Consider the following 18,211-nt stretch of genomic DNA (forward strand, 5'->3'; position numbering starts at 1 on the left):
GACATATACTCCCATGAATACTACATGCACAGAGGAGCGAGGCCTCTTGTAATTAAGTTCTACATGTGCAAACCCAGTTGTGCCTTGCTTGTCAGATCGTCTGTATAATCACATTGGCCCAAAAGGGAGGGACTGTTTAGCATTTAAATAGGTTCTCTCCCTCCTGGAACTGTGTGTGTTTGAGCAAAATAAATATTGCACTGACTGCACTATATTTCATTGTGTTTGTGTGTATGTATGTCTCAGAGTGAAAGACTAAAGAGTATGTGTGTGAGATTGCGTGCATTGGCATGATAAACGCTGCCATGTATAGACACAGTATGTGTCTTCCTTTGAGTGATAAGCTCATATAATAGTGTGTGTAGGTGTTTTTGTGTGAGCATGCAATACATCTTGCTTGCACATTAGTTGTCAGGGTCCCGGTGAAACATTGTAGTTTCAATAGAGCAAAACATGTAGCGGGAATATCAGCGTCAATTAACTGTGCATGCATTTGTCTGTGTGTGTTTGGGCATGTTTTCTCTGCGCACACATATGCTTAAGGCCATTGCTTTTAAGGTTAATGTTTCTTTTAAATTCAAGGTGTGGGGAATTCATGTGTCATTTCCTTGGATTGTGGATGTGTGTTTGTGTGTGTTTCCTTCTGGGGATATTCCTAAGGCAGTCAACTTCTCCAAGGCGGTGTTATTGAAAACACAACGTGTTCAATTTAAGTTGATATTATCTTTTATGTTGCAAATTATATTTCCATAAGGCAAAAAGGATATCAGCGACACAAGTTCTTTGCTGGAGTTTTAATGTGTAACTCTTCAAATAATCTAAATTGTTGTCATGGTTGCCCCGGACAGCGTCATCACATCATTAAAAGTTGCACCATGCTCATCAAAATGTGAGAAACATCATTGCCTGGTGCAGGTCAATACTGCAGGTACAAGTTGGCAAGTCGACACTCCTTCCTCTTCCCAGAGATCAAATGTTAACGCGTTCATTTAAACTAACTGTCGTGGGCGTGGACTGATATTCAGTGTCATTTTTTTTACTTGGAAGACATTTTTGTCTGCCGTTAGGAATATATGTACAGAAAACGTCAGCCGTGAAAAGATAAATGTCATCTGTTGTGGAAATGCCATTTCTAAGGAAAGAAATACCTTTCTGTAGCTTGGGCTTGTTCATTGTCTAAAGTGTTAGTAGTAACACTTAATAATAACAGTACATCAATCAACATATTGAATGTATTAATAACCCTTGACTTAAAAGGAATTGTTATGGTCGGGATTAATGCGATGAAATCTTTTAACAAAGTTAACGCAACTTCATTCACTTCTGACGTGCGTTGACCGCGTAAACAAAACCGCGCGGGCAGCAGTCAGTCAAATCGGAGAGACCAAGATGGTAGTTGAAGATGGAGAAAGCTTTTTGCTTCGGAGGTAAAGCAAACAGACATACAGCGGAGAACTGTGCAGAGGAATTCCTTCATGTGTCAAACAGAAAGGGAGTGAGGGGCAAACGGACCACTTTAGGCACTGACAGTGACAGGAACATGTTGGTAGCTGTTCGGCTACTTCCATCTCAACATCTCCCCTGCACGGCATACAGTAAAGAAGACCACCATTGTGTCCCTAATGGACAGTGGTTTGGAAAACGTCCTCGGTAAATGTGGAGAGACTGACGTCAAATGATGGAGTAGAGCACAGCAAACCTCACGAGGACAGCAGGAAGAGTCCATGTGTACTGTCCACACACTGGGCTATCACGTAGATGTTCTTTAGCCTGGTATCACCATGTTTTATAGGAGTTAGAGGGGTTAATGATGTTATTTCAGCCAATTCACCACATTTTTATGTGTCCTATTTTGATTTTACACATCAGTACACTCACATGGGTTCCCATTTATCTTGACAACAAAAAGATTTCCAGATACACAAAGTAGTTACAGAGTTATTACAGTTTAATCATGGTATGCCATTTTCAGAGCAGTGGCCATAAAACAGCCTCAGATTGGGGCAGGTTTTAAATACGTGAAACAAACTGCTACAGACAAGAGGGGAGATGTGACATGATCATAATTATACCTTGTCAGTCCTTTTTACCCCTTTCATTTATTTCTATATGTCATACAGCAAGATGTCAATAAGTAATAAGGAGTGGGCGAGCAGCCATTTATTATTCATAAATGTCTAATGTTATCAGAGAAACATGCTGACGACTTGATTTATGACTATTGAATATTGTGCAAGTGGAGAGGAATGCGGAAAGCTGGGAGAAGAGATGGAGGTAGATGTTGAAATCAATGTGATAACTGTTGGAACTATTTATGCTGTAGAAAAATCAATCTGCTGTTCTTCCATAGAAGACCTTTTATTTTATCGAAAGCCGATTTTTATCTGAAAGGTTTAATCTGGGAGAAATTGATTCCAAGATCAGGATTACCTATATTTTTTAATCTCAATTACTCTTTTCGGGAAAGGGCACAAAACCTTAAGTAAACATTTATTGACATCTAAGATTTTAATTTCTAAATATTACTTTTAAAAGACAAAATTGGTTGCAAACCTTTCTTAATTTAAAGTGAAGGTCAAAATTCACAAAGAACGGATTGCTGCTGCTACAGCACCGTGAATTGAGCGTGAATTGCTCAATATTTGAAATCCATATCTTTTCAAGGTCTGATTCCCGATTAGCTTCACAAACTTCACATAATCTACTCCATTTTATTGCAAGTCATGTTGCATTGAGCATTAGTTAATTTTGATCAAGAAAATCCATGGCAATTTTGTGTAAAAGCTCTCATCTGTGCAACATAATGACTTTAGATTTTTCTATTACCGTCTCCTCTCTCCCAACAAATACAAATCATTTGAAGAACAAGGCACAGCACAATTATAGACATTGTGCTTAGAATTGGGATTATATCAACTAGTATTGCCTTAAAAAGAGTCCTGGTGTGAGCATAATTGAAAATTTGGATTGTACGATTCACATTAAAAGAATGTGTAAATGGTAAGAGAGAATAAAATCCTTTTTTTCAACAATAAATCCCAGCTTTTAGTGTGTTCTGGACTCCACTAAAGGTACTTTTAGGGATAACCCATAACCAGAAAATGTGTGCTTTACATTCATTAAATGGATCCCTGTCCTGCTCGCCATGACAGACGCGCATCATTACCTTTGCTCCTACTGTGGTTTTTTTAACTAAGGAACGCTCTGGAGCCTTTCTCTCTGCTGGAGGTTGCCATCATTCTCTTCAGTCTGCTTCCTGGTTGATAATAACAGGGCAGAGAGTGCAGAAAGTACAGGCTGTCACCGCCTGATGCTCCTTCGAGCGCAGCATAAAGAAAGGGAAAATATAAAAAGCAACATGATGGAAAGGATAATTTCGCAGGATTGATTTATTTTATTTTCTGATCGCGTGAATATAATTTCTCAGTGACTCTGGTGTCTTTTTTTTGTCGTGGTTTGAGTGAGGGGTATGTTTCTTTTGAGGGGATTCATTCTAGGCGTTTGTTTGCCGTGCCTTTTGGTACTGGGCAGCAGGGGGTGACAGGAGGGGATGGGGAGGGGAGGGAAGAATAACAACGCAGCGCTGGAACGGGACAGGCCACTGGCTGTAAGTGCTAAAGAGGATCCTTTCTTCCTTATGTGCTCATTGGATCTGGGTGAAAATTACTAACATTACCACTACAAGGCCCTGCTAAACAGATGCTGCTCAATGCCAAATGGGTCATTACACCAACTAAACTGTGCACAAGTCTGGATGTGCCCATGTGTTTTGGTGCGCGATGCTGTGTGTGTGTTGTTGTACGTGTCACTTTTCAGACTGCGTGTGGGTATGTATAATGAATTGTTATGTTCTATTGATGAGGACATATGGTGTTTCCATATGGGGGTGTCACGCTTTGGAGCCTCAATACTGCGACAGCGAGTTGATGTCTCTATCATTCTCCACATTGTTCTTGTATCATTGTTATGTGTCATTTATGCTTCTTGCTGATCTCTGATTTGTAGAATTAGGACATTAAAGAGTTTTAATTTCAGTGACAACCTGGAATTGAATCAACTGAAAATGTATGTGATGCATTCAATCATTTGGTCATCACATACATTTTCAATAATTCAAATAAATTTAATTTGAATAGCACAAAACAACAAATTGGCCTCATACGACATCCTCCGTCCTTGGACCTTCTCATTGGCATGCAATGTAATAACAAAATCGCTCTAAAGTATAAATTTCAAAGTTATTTGTTTACGGTGAATTATTATTAGAAAACACACTTTAAATAAAGTTGTTTACGGTAATTTACTTTAAAAACAACAGATCTCCTAGTGGAAATCCTAAGAAGTAAATGAATTTTTTTTATTTACTTTTACAAAAATCAGATTATAACAAGTTACAGAGAAAAGAGGATGATAAAATATTGAACAAAAACAGAGATTAAACGTCCTGAGAATTCAGAAAAAGACTTTCGGCGATCTTTATCTACACCTTCTCTATCACCGTCCAGCAAAAAGCATGAACCACCCCACAAACCAGCAACTCCAAACACAACCTTGGTTCACCGGTCGAACTGTCCCTTTTATATTACCAGAAAGTCAGGAGAGTCAGGAAAGCACAGGGAAGGGAAAAAATGAAATGAAATGATTAAAACATAGGCACCTCAGAATTATGTGTCCCCTTTTCCGATCCTAAACTCTTAATAGTTCTTCGTCCTTAGAAAGTCATATAACAACATTATTAAATTTTGCATATCATGCTATCCTCTTAACAATCTCTTATGGATGTTATTTGACTAAACTGACTTTTCTACAGTGCAAGAAAAACTCCCCCCACAATTACCTTTAACAGGGGAAAAAAAGAAAGCAACCTTAGCGAGAGCGGCAGAGGAGGATCCCTCTCCAGGGAGGGACATCGTGTGATAGATGTCCTGTGTACAGAATGAACAACGCGAAAGATTCACACTACATTCAATGCATGTGACGGAAACGATTCAAATATTGAGAGTCGTAAGCAGAGTACCAGTTTACATTCTCAAAATCATAAGCCCTTCAGGGAAATTGTCGGCAGCCTGCAGTGGAAACATATTCCTTCCTGTTAAAGAAACCCTCTAGACCATAAATTGTAATGAATACCATGATTGACAGTGAAGGCGTTTTAATAAAATAACTTGACATAATGCCGGTAATCAAGCACAGCTCAACCCTGTCTCCTGGTAATTACTTATGCAGCACTTATTTTCTTCCGGGTTAGTTTAAACATAATTGCTAACGCGTTGTCGCTGTGAGTCAGTGGCCCTATGGGTCACTCCATGAGACACTCTGACAACTGACATAATGTTAAAGGTGAGAAAGCCAATGAAGTGCCACTATTTGTGGAGTACTGATTTTACTGAGAACTGATTTTGTTTGGAAATATGGAAGACAGGTCGGTGGGGAAAGAGGAGTGATGGTCTTACTGTGAGGCTGCAGCCAAATCTGCACCACTCAACAGCGTCAATAGCACGACTTTTCCGGCAAAACAACAGGTGAGATGATACATATTAGAGTATGGTAGTTGTGTTTTAGGATCCAAAGGTTGCCTCAGAGAGGGGGGAAGAGGCTGGGTCAAAAATATACATACAGCAGTGTGCTAATATTTGGTTACATGTCCCTTGGCCATTTTCACTTCAATTAGGCGCTTTTGGTAGCCATCCACAAGCTTCTGGCAAGCTTCTCGTTGAATCTTTGACCACTACTCTTGACAGAATTGGTGCAGTTCAGTTAAATTTCATGTCTTTCTGACATGGACTTGTTTCTTCAGCATTGTCCACATGTTCTCAATGGGATTTAAGTCAGGACTTTAGGGAAGGCCATTCTAAAACCCTAATTCTAGCCTGATTTAGCCATTCTATTACCAGTTTTGATGTGTGTTTTGGGGTCATTGTCCTGTTGGATCACCCAACTGCGGCCAAGACCCAACCTTCGGGCTGATGATTTTAGGTTATCTTGAAGAATTCGAAGGTAAACCTCCTTTATTATCCCATTTAATGCTCTGTAAAGCACCAGTTCCATTGGCAGCAAAACAGCCCCACAGCATAATACTACCACCACCGGGCTTGACAGTAGGCATGGTGTTCTTGGGGTTAAAGGCCTCACCTTTTCTCCTCCAAACATATTGCTGGGCATTGTGGCTTAATTTTTGTTTCGTCTGACCACAGAACTTTCCTCCAGAAGGTCTTATCTTTGTCCATGTGATCAGCAGCAAACTTCAGTCGAGCCTTAAGGTGCCACTTTTGGAGCAAGGGCTTCCTTCTTGCACGACAGCCTCTCAGTCCATGGAAATGAAAAACACGCTTGACTGTGGACACTGACACCTGTGTTCCAGCAGCTTCGAATTCTTGGCAGATCTGTTTTTTGGTGGTTCTCGGTTGACTCTTCATCCTCCTGACCAATTTTCTCTCAGCAGCAGGCGATAGCTTACGTTTTCTTCCTGATCGTGGCAGTGATAAAACCGTACCATATACTTACAAACAATTGTTTGCACTGTTGCTCTTGGGACCTTCAGCTGCTTTGAAACTTTCTAAGTCGCCAAAATTGCTAATTCATGTTGGTGTATGTATATTTTTGACCCAGCAGATTTTGTCACTTTTTCTGTTAACCCATAATAAAGTCATAAAAGAATCAAACTTCATGAATGTTTTTTGTGACAAAGAAGTATCTGTTCCAATCACTCTATAAGAGAAACATCTAAGTTGTAGAAATAACTGGAAACTCAAGAGAGCCATGACATTATGTTCTTTAAAACCTTTGACCACAACTGTATGAAGTGTTCTGTTGGTCTCAGTCAGTTTTGTAGGTTAGATTTGTTTTGCCAAAAGGAATCTTGGTATTGCAGACTGTGTGAAGAGTTTTGAAAGAGTGGTTTCAGTACTGAACAATGCTTGTTAGCAATTGAAAAAAAACTGTAATGAGAAATTGAATAACTTAGTCAGTCCTAACCCTTATTTACTTTCATAATACGCTGCCCTCCGGCAGAAACCATTTGGTTCAGACCTGAGAAAACTCCTGCCAACAGAAACACTGTGTGGCAGGTTCGTCCTACGGGGGTCCCGGAATGACCAGAATGCAGCGGTCTGTTCCATTTTATACTCTTTATTTTATTGTTCATTTCACAATAATACAGCCCGCTCCAGCCTCCTCGCCTCGCTCCGCAGTCTCTCGCTGTCGCCGGATTTCTCCTACTTAAAAGGTAGAACACACAGACACCCTGATTAATTTCAGCTGAGGCCGATTGCCTCCCCCGACACCATTCCCTGAACCACTCCCTTCTCCGTCCCCCCTGCAGCCGAGCCAAACCACGCCCGCCACCACACACTGCTTCTAAGATGATTGGAACTTAATGTCCCAACGTGGCATTTTACGGTGTACCTCTGTTAAACCAATGCAAACTACTTTGCTCTATTCTATGATTCATGATTATGGATACAAGGCGTGGTGCTTAATCTGTTCTGTTTAATACGTTGGGATAGACATTGAAGCTGAAACTTTCTTCATTCCATGAAACAACATATCTTTAAAAGCCCTGAAACACAGTATAGTGAAGATGGAAAAGATGAAGGAAAAAGAAGACGGCTTCAATTAGACTCAATAAGCATGTGTTGCATGCGTCTCCTTCAAGCACAACCAGCAGTTACACACTAATCAGTAGGAACAGGAAGAAGGCAGATCAGTAGAAGCAGTAATCCAGGTAAAGCTGCCCTTGATTACTGACATGTTATCTATAACACATTTGAATTTACAGTAGATACATCGCACAACAACGTAGCCTCGTGCTCATGTTTCTTATATTTTCCAAAAAGTTCCTCCTAATTTAAAAGTTAGCATGGTGTTAATAACTTGCATGCTGCCTTTCCAAAATGAACCTGTGTTTCCAAAGGAATAAACGTAAAAGGTTCGTAAGTACATTGTATGACAAATATATTGATTTTGACTTCTTGTTTACACACAGAACGAAATGTGGTCTCCTGGTTGAAGGATCTTTATTTGTTGGCCCCTTCCATCTATCCTGTTTGTGCTTAGTGGGATATCTACCAGTTACTGTTCAACACATTTTAGGGCTGGGCGGTATAACGGTTGAAACGGTTTACTAGTATAAGATTTCCGTACGGTACACGTATCGTTAATACGGGACGTTGCTCTTCGGCAGGCGGAAGAGTTTATTTTTACACCTCATCATGGATCGCCCAGCGGTCGGAGCTACTTGTCTTATGCATGTTGAGATTGAGTCATGGTTAGAACTTAACAATGAATAACCCACAACAAACAGCCTTTAATAGGGTAAAACACCACGACACAACAGCTGTGTCACTTTAACAATTTGTAACACTATTGTACTAATTGTACATTTATAAAAATTACCCTCCCAAACTGCATGCTGGGTACACAACAAGAAGTACCTCTCGAGCGGCGAACAGCTGTTCGGTTAGCCAGCGGTCCTTTTCGGGGTCAATGAATTAATGTGTTTACTTGTAAAAGCAATACCGTCATATACCGGGATACCATCAGAATCTTTCTAAATACTTTGATATGCATTTTCGGCCATACCGCACAGCCCTTCAAGTTCATCGTGACGAATGCTGGATGAGACCAGCCTGAATGTCTACACGCATATATACTACATACATACAGCTGTGGCACCTACACAAACACCTGGAAACATAGCTTAAACCACAACCAATTAGAGTAAACAACTTGATAAACCAAGCATAGTCAGTCGACAGAAGAGTCTGATCAGCAGGAGACTGCGCTCGCTGCCATGCAGAACTGCTACTGTATAAATCATTCATCCCCAGAGCCATACAACTGTACAACAACACAACCTGCCAACCAAATGTACCTCACTAGAAAAACTCAGTTTTCTAGTAGCCATGTTTACTGGCTATGTTAGCCTTTTGCACAGCCCCCAACTTGGCTATGTTGGCCCTCTGCACAACCCCCCCTTACCTGACTACTGGCTCTGTTGCCCCCCCACCCCTCCCTCTCTCCACCCCCAGCCTGAACTTTTATTGTGTGTTTTAACTTTCATTTTTTGGGGGGGGATAATCCTTTTTAATAGTTTAACTGAATGTGTATATTATGTTTGTATAATGCCAGGAGCTACCTGGATCTTGACTTTCCCCTAGGGGATCAATAAAGTACTTATCTATCTATCTATCTATCTAGTACGCAAACCTGCAAGTAAAAGGCACACCTACACATATGCATACTCAGGGTAAAAGCACACATATACACACACCTAGGCGTGCACAGAGACCACTGTGGTCTTAGAGGCTCCATCCTGGATGTGATGTTATTAGAAGTGGCTTAATGGTGCCATATTGTGTCCCTTCTCAGCCACACACACAGAGACACACTCACATTAAGACACAGACTCGACACAAAGACCATACACTTACCCAGAACTGCAGAGCACTCATCTATGAGCACACACTGTAGGGATTCAGAAATGTCACTTTCTATCCCTCTCTCTTTTGCTCTCTCTCTTTCTTTATTCATATAGCAAGCAGTATACATGTTAATGAGCATAATTATTCTGTGATTTGAATGTGCTAAATTTAGCCAAATGCCTTAATTTCAAATGCCGTACATGTGAAGATCAAAATACAACCAACAGTTGGCTCTAGTATCACTAAGACAAAGCATAACCAAGCATATGACAGTAATGCATAATGTGGATATTCTATACAGAGCATTTAAAGCTCATGTGCACAATTGAGACAATTGATCCCATGCAGGGTGCAACGACAAAATATTGCATAAATAAAAACAAGCAGTTTCATTGACAGATATCATTTAACAGATTTACACTGTGATGAGTGTAGATCTGGTAAATTATAGTGATGAAATTGTTAAGTGTTTTGTTAAAATGTCCATTAAGTATTAATGCCTCATTATGTAGCCGAATGACTACAACCCATGATGACCTGGAGAGGGGTGAACAGATGGCTGGGGTAGGGAATGCCTTAGTGGGATGGCCACGTGACTGGCTAGTTGACTCTGTGACTTGTTACCAAGATTGGTTGAAGAGAAAGTTGGAAAGGATACTAGTTGTTAGGTTGTTATATTGGGAGAGGGCGAACAGGGCAACTTTATAAACTTTATAAGGCGTATAAACGTTTTGTGTGTGTGGTCGAATGATTAGCAAAGCACTGTACAAGTAAAATTACCAATAACTCAGAAGATGATATGATGACTGATAATTAAGAATGAACCTTTTTGTGACTAGCCTCTTTTTTGGCCTCTGCTACGCAAATGGTATACCCGAGATAAAAAGTGTAATAACTCGTGTAACTAGGATTTTCTCCTGTAGGATCAAGGGAACCCCTGTGAGTGTTGTGATGTGTAAAAATCCTTTTCTCATATCGTATAACGATTCACACCTTTCAACCACTTTTTTTAATCCAACTACACCCATGTGGAATAGAGCGACAGCTTCGTTAGTCACTCAGTGCTGATCGCTCTGTTACCCGCAAAACCTGCACGGAAGAAGTTGGATTGTTTGTGATGCACATTCAATGGCGGGTGAACGTACCTCATTTGAAATGACAGGATTCATTTAATTATTTTGTTAAAAACTTCAAAGGCTAAGCTGGATGCGTGGTGGCTATTTTTTCTCTGGTTCTGCCAAGGTCTGTCTTAGAGAAATATCAGCGTGGTTTCGGCTAGCGATTTGCAGTTTTGTTTTGGGTGTTTTTTAATGTTTTTTTATTTTACGCTGCCCTAAAAACATCTGGCCGGGGACAGCAGATGGAAATCAGCCTATCTTGTTAACTCTGGCTCACTTACAGTCCAACTGTTGATTAGTGTGCATTGTCCCTGCAAAATAAATTAATTAATAAAGTGACCAGGTAGAAGTACTGTCTGACCAGGTGACTTGTTGACAAACTAGAAAGCATGATCACTAACCAGACGATTGGATGACTTTGTGGCAGGTTGATTGAGACACTAGATGTGTTGTTGACAGACTAGGTGAAAGAGCAACTAGGTGATGGACCAGTGGACCAGCCGGCTACCTGATGACTTAGTTACATCTTAACTTGATGAGCAGCCCTGTCAGTTGCTGACTAGTTAATCCATGGCTAGAAAGGTTACAAAGTGATTCTCTAGATGACTTGGTTATTTACTTGTTGACGTGGGTTCCTCAACTTATTCTATCACCTCTCCATTACCTCTTGTCTGTGTGTTATGTACCGTCCCCCCACATGCTCACCCAGCACTGCTCTCCCAGCAGGGACCATTCCAAGGGACAATCCATTTCTGTTTTACTCCGATTATCACATAGCTCCTCTTAGTAATGGAACTGGGCTGCCTAGTCAATGGGATTGTATTGGAATACGATACCCCTGCTGAATGGAGTGAATAGTCCGAGGTAGCACTAAAAGTGTCTCTGTGTCGCTCTGTGACACATCGCTCTGGTTTTTAACAAGGCCTCAATAGAAAACAATTACTTTTCCGTGAGTCTTCCCTCGCCTCCTTTATCCAACATTAAGGCAGGGGCCTTTTCAAGCTTCTACCTTACCAAAAAGAAAGAAAAATAAGAATGTGATTATTAAAAGAAGACAACTTTCAGGCATGCTCAGTGGCTCCTGATCCGACAGAAGCTGTACCCTCGACTGTATGTCACCCCAGGACTTTTACAGCTAAATCATGGCCGTTTCTATAATTGGCTGCTTTACTAGACGTCCTATTTTGCTAAAAGCCGTATTTATAATAAAACAAATCTCCTGTCGTTTGCAGCAGGGTTTCCATGCAGCCAGGGTATTTTTTTGTTATTTTCTCTTTTTATTACATTGGCAATCTTTTTGCACTCCTTTTTTACAAGGGGGCGTTGAGTCTGCTTTGGGCGCATTAGTGACCTGTGTGCCTGAAAATTTCAGATTTTCAGAAGTCTGTGTCAGCAGGTTTTCTCTACCAGAAAGTGAAAAAGGGAGATCTTGTGTAAGTGTGTGTGTGTGTGTATGTGAGAGTGTGTTTGTGCACATAAATGGGGGCATTTGCCTGGCTGTTTTAGCCACAGATGGTGTGTGTGTGTGTGTGTGTGTGCGCGTACTTGTGCCATGTTGGACTCCAGACCAGCTCAGCAGCTGCTAATTACTCTGACTGAAAATCTCTCCCCGTCTCCTTACTGACTTCCTCTCTTGTCGGTCTGTCACTGTTCTGTTCCTTCCTCTTCTATTTTTGAATTTACCTCCCTCAGAGTTTTTGTCATTCTTTTTTTCCCCACATTTTCACCCTCGATATGTCCTCCTACTTGCTATTATACAACATGGCTTTTCTCTGCCATACCTCCCTCTTTTTCTCGCCGGCCTGTCATGCTGAGGCAGATGTCAACACTATGCTGGGGCTGAAATTTCCCCTTTCTTCTCTTCTCTCCACCTCTATCCATTCCTCCTGCCCCCATGTTTCCTTTCTTCGTCACCACATCCTCCCCCTCCTTTTCTCCTGGCCGGACTTCTTTTTCCAACATTTATTATCTTCTAATGATCAATTCAACCAAACCTCTGGGCTCATTTTATTGGCATCTGTGCCAAAAGGGCACATAGTCATTTCAGCAATTGTGTTTGGAGCAGCTTTAAATATCAATGCAAGTCAATGTAGCTCTTTATTCATTTTTTCTTTTGGGGGAAAAACGTTTTGGAAAATCATAATCAAATGATTTTGAACCTAAAAGGTCAGAACAGATGTAGATTTGAACGCCTGTAATAACACGGGAAACCTTGTGATTATGGCTTTGAAATGTAATTCACACAATATGAGAAGCTAACTGCAGCTGCTACCTTTCTTACTGAAAAACGGAGCAACACAAGGTAATCTAGAAAATGTGTGACAGAGAAGCAGCTATTGAAGACTACGGATATCGTTATCTTTGCTGCAATCTTTCACATAGGCCGCCATCCATCGAACGTCCCTCTCATCTCATCCTCATCTCCTCTGGATTGGGAGATCGGCCACATGCTCCCCTCTCTCAGATGTAACCTCAGAGAGGAGGAGGCGAGAGCAGAGAGGAGAGGGAGCGTAATATTCTGGCAGAAGCTCCTCTCTGCCATGTTGCCCCCGGGGGGGCTGGACAATGTTCCACTCCTCCTCTCCTTCGGCCAAAGGAGTATGCGATACTGAAGGTGAAGATGACAAAAAAAAGAGGGGAGAGAAAGAAGAGAAAGATATGTGCAGTGTTGGCACACACCCCTTCCATTCCTCTCTCCCTCTGGCAGACAAGCTATCTGACACAACTGATTACTCATCTCATTACAGTCAGCGTTTAACCTCTGTGTGTGTGTGTGTGTCAATGAAGGCCCTCGTATCCACGTTTATTTGTGTGAACATTTCCCTCTCACATCTGGCCTCAGTCTTCAAAATGCACCTGAGGAAATATGCTTTTTTCCCGACACAACATTTGATCTGACATATGTGGGTTCGTCATTTCTGAGAATGATGTTGGCGCCGTGTTTTTTCATTCATTGTGTGTGTTTATATGTTTGCGTCAACGTTAGCTGGAATACCTCGGGTCTCATCAGCACTGTTCCTCACAACTGTGTGCCCTTAGAGTTCACTCGTGTTTAGTATTCCAATCTACGTGTCCTGCAGCGCTTGGCTGAGCTACAGTCAGAAAACGCTGTGTGTGTGTCCATCTTCGTTGTATGAAGATGATGATATTTGATGATGAAGATATTTGGTATGATAAATGTATTGTACATAATGGGTGGTCGATAAGTGTGCTTTTATTCAGAACTTTTGGATTGGATGTAATTGGATATAATCTTCTGATAAACGGGGCAAAATCCATCCCAAAAACATCAGCATCCCTAATTACATTGATGCAAAAAGAGGCACACTGCCATTAAACATTTCTGATCATAAATTTGCAGCTTTGCTTCCAAAGGCCTGCCACCGTACACTGCATCATTTCCCCGCTTCATCTCAGTAATGATGTGATTTCTCATTGAATCTGCACACATTTCTTCTATTCAATTGCCTTGAAAACTCTGACTTTTTATCTGCTTGCGAGGGGCATTCTTTTATGCTTGTGAAGTTGACCGTTGCGACTTTGGAGGTGGTCACTTTGTAGTCAGTGACTGGAGTCGCCACTGCTTCTATTGTGGTAATTCACGTTTGTGTAGCGGAGCTTCGTCAACTCTCTCGGACATTATTAAGTTCATTAGTAGCAAACAGATACGATGCTGTGCGCCGTTTTTAGATTTTTGCTATCACTTCCCAAACCAATTACCAAAACTACAAGATAAATCATATTCTTGTATTCGGTCTACCGCTGGTTTTGCATTTGCTTGTTCTCCTCATGATATTATGCCCGTTTGCTTAAATCTAATCTCTCTCTATCTCTCCTCTCTGTCAGTTGCTCGGTTTCGTTTTCTCTCATCATTAACCAGAATGTCAGGTTTCACCTGCAGCCACAAAACATAATAATCCTAAAATGACATAGAAGACTTCTGGACAGACTTTTGCGTCCCTTTTTTTCCATGTCTCCAGAAACCCAAGTGGTCTACAATCCCAATTGAACTAAACGTGAATATCGTCTCAGCCTTCGGGAGACACAATTGTTAAAGCTCAGGATTGGCAGCGTTTTCCTGGACTGGTCTATTTTGGCTCCAGCTGTCATGACGATGTACCCTGATCCCTTGGAAAATCCCTGTGGGTTCTCCCTATAAAATCGACCCCGCTATCTTTTCCGGTTCAATCACTAAGAGGCTCTGCAATGGTCTGACAGATGAGGCAGGGAGACGGCGGCCAGGGGAGACAACGGTTAATGTTCGCCGTTATCAAATCTGACTGCTGGAGTCATGCGGGGGAGCTGTTGTAAAACACCTGCTAAGTGCGCAACCCGGAACGCATTGTGGGGGAAGGTGGGGGTTGTGGACCGTTTGACAAAGAGGGAGGGGAATTCATTGTTGTTGTATAGCCAATAAAGCTTATTCTGTTTCTGCTGGAATAAAGCAGGAGTGAATTTGATTCATGAAACTAGCCTTGTCAAACAATATGAACTTTGTTTTTGTATTCTATTATTCGTTGACGAGGAAATCACACGTTCTCGTTAATGAATGAATCCACTCTTCTGCTGTCATAAACCACTGCAGTGGGTGTTTTTGCTGTCAAACATAAATGAGCATATGTTTCATATCAGCCATGTATCATCGTTGCAGAAACAAAACTTAAACTTAACTTAAAATGTTAAAATCCTTATAAAAAAATTGCCCCTTAAAAGCAATAATTGAAATCTGAAATCTAGAAGCTCAACTGCCATTTTTTAAAATACATTACATTCAATGAGTAGAGCTGCCTGAAATGAAAGAATCCCCTCAGTGGTTGGCGATAAGGCTGGGTTCATGTGTTGGTAGAGGTGGGGGGAACACAGTCGGACACCAAACTGGTAGCAATGCAAATTAGCAACAGATTCAGCAATATTTCCCTTAGAGGTTCAAATGTATTTGCGTTTGGATGTAGCCCGTTTACTCTCTGAATTGGTAGAAAGGGCCCTGAGTTCTTTACTTAATTCAATTGTGTTCTTATTGCTAATTAGCTCTATATTATTATTCTTAGATCAATAAAGAAACTTGCCTAACAGATTTTAACAGACAAATGTACCGTCTCAATGGATGTTCTCATTTTTGTTATGTTATATGTTATGCTGCTTCAGCAACAAGGTTATCTGGGAGGTCGTTCACCTCTCAGGATAGATACAGTACATCGATTTGGGTGTTTCGGGTATGTGTGGAGAAAAGCCTCGCGTGGGACCTCTCAGTCAGGTTGTGTAGGATGCTTTAAGGTGGTTGGAAAGGGGTAACTCAAAATGAGTCATTGCTAAAATACGAATTGAGTTTTGCTCGAGGCACAGGAAAGTCAGATTAGAGGACTGGAGTTTGAGTTCAGCATGAGCAGCCCCTTTTGGCCATCATCTCTCTATTGATCAGTCTTTAACGCTCCAAAGACGACTATTGACTGCTGAGTTAGCCAACGATTTGTGTGGCTCAACACATGAGTGTGTGCGCATTAGCTGATTGCAGCTCTGTGTGTGCATGCGTGCTCCTTCCACATCCAAAAAAGGGGGCACGGGGGAAATGACCGCAACATTGCCATGTCCTGCATGATAAAGTCTTTTGTCTTGTGCAGAACATATGAGAAGTGCCACTGAATAAAAAGCTCTCCTGGAAACCCATCAGAGCACATTTTTGTTTGCTCGTTCCCTTTTCAAAAAACGGGTAAGTCTTAGCAGTTCAGGCGGGGTTCCTATGTTGTGGTGGCCACTTTCCTCAAGTAAAGTGTGAAAGCATTAGACGGGGGGCTGTTTACCCTGGAAATACACGTCCTGTTTTAGCTTTTTTCAGCGTAAAAAGGTCCCCTAAAACTGTTGAGCAAACCGTTCTTTTCAGTTGAGCTCACGAGAGGGCTTTTCCTGCAACTCGTTTGTTTCGATGTTGACAGAAAAATGTACCCTGTGCTCATTTATGCACTTGCATGCATGCATATTTCAAAGGGTATAACAAGAGAGAAGAAGCGAAGGAAATTAGGAGGGAGTAGGAGGCATTGAAGGAGGGGAGATTAGAAAGTCACCCGTGCAAGTGTACAGCAGCTCAGATCTTTCTCTTTTGTGGAAAAAAGAAGTACAACTGCTTTGAGAGCAGCACTCTAGTGCATAATAGCGATTTTGAGGAGACCGTGTTTGGGACTATAGCCTGATTTGGGCTGGTATTTAATGGCATTATCGTGATTTAGCTGTTTTACTTCTGACTGTGTAGCTTCCCCAGAAGGACAAAAAAGGAAGAGAAAAGATACAATAGGAAAGCACTGAAAAATTTGAAAGGAACAAAAGGAGTAAAGGAAGAGGCAAGACATTGAAGGGAAGACAAAAGGGAGAGAATTTAAAATAATACATTTGGATCATTGAGATCAAGAAATATGGGAAGAAAGAGACCTTTGGAAACATGAAGTGTCACAAAGCAAGAGGGAGAGATGGTGGAATAAAAATAAACTCAATTACTTTGGACAGGAAACCACTTAAAACCATCACAATAAGGATTGGTTGAATGCGCTATGGTCACATTAATCATTAATAACCGAAAAACCTTTGCTGGTGACATGTCTTTTTTTCAAATCGGCTTCTGTGACATAACCTTCATCCTACACAGCAAAAATGTCAAATTTAACGTCAAATTTAACACTTTCCCTGAGTTTATATAATCCTCACCAGTTCAGAGTTAAATTAACACTTTGGACGGTGTTAATATTTTAACTCCATAATAGTGTTAAAAATGTAGCACTTAGAGTGTTGTTTCTTAACACATTTAAGAGTAATTTTTACACTAAACTGGGGTTATTCCTTTTCACCGAGGGTGTTAATTTCTAACATTCACAGTGTTATTTGATGACACTTTAAAGTGTATTTTTACGTCCTAATCGTGTTACTCCCTTACTCTTAAAAGTGTTAATTTAAATCATTCAGTGTTATTTTACACTAAAGTGTATTCATGACAGTTGTGTCACATTTGATGTGCTTTTTCACTACCAGAAAAAACAAACATTCGATGAATTAATCTTTTTTAATTACAAATATCCAAGCACCATACAATTGAACTCTATGCACACTTACAGAGAACATAATGGTACAATATAAAGGCTATCATCTCCACCATAAGCACTTTGTAAGTCAAAAGGCTTATACATTTGAAGACTGTCTGCTTTCATCACATTTTTTTCATCACTTTCAAACACGTTGTTTGTGTGCTCACTGAAATGGTCAACCATGAGCTTATTCACTATGAAGTAGATCACACTGTTGACTAAAAGTATGTTTTTTATTCTGCAAAACACAGGCATTTCTTGTTCTGTACCACTGCAAATGACTAACCCGGCTCTGTACTCTGTATTTACCCCGCTGATCTTTACCCAGTTAGTAGAGAAGATGTCTTTTGATACAGCGGGCAGGGCTTGGGCAAACATTTAACCACTTTCCTCATTGTCCACATTAAATGTTTTCAAAGGTCCATACTCAATATGGTTCAAAGAAGATGTTTCCCAATTGGCCGCTATCGACATTTGATGTTTTTTGGCAAGTGATACAGTGATGTTCTTTAGTTTTAGTGTGCTTTTGAAAACCCTGTGTTTTGCCTCAAATCTCATACTCCACATATTTATTTACGGTCCAATTTTTCGAATACAAGACGGG

At 40.8% G+C, this 18,211-nt stretch overlaps 1 protein-coding gene across 2 annotated transcripts in view; it reads left to right on the forward strand.

Moving 5' to 3' along the window:
- Nucleotides 1-18,211, forward strand: part of il1rapl2 (interleukin 1 receptor accessory protein-like 2) — a 301,062-nt gene that overhangs the window by 13,196 nt on the left and 269,655 nt on the right. The gene's annotated exons all lie outside the window — the stretch shown is intronic.

Source organism: Gasterosteus aculeatus, chromosome 4 (genome assembly GCF_964276395.1).
Source record: "Gasterosteus aculeatus chromosome 4, fGasAcu3.hap1.1, whole genome shotgun sequence".
Lineage (NCBI taxonomy): Eukaryota > Metazoa > Chordata > Actinopteri > Perciformes > Gasterosteidae > Gasterosteus > Gasterosteus aculeatus.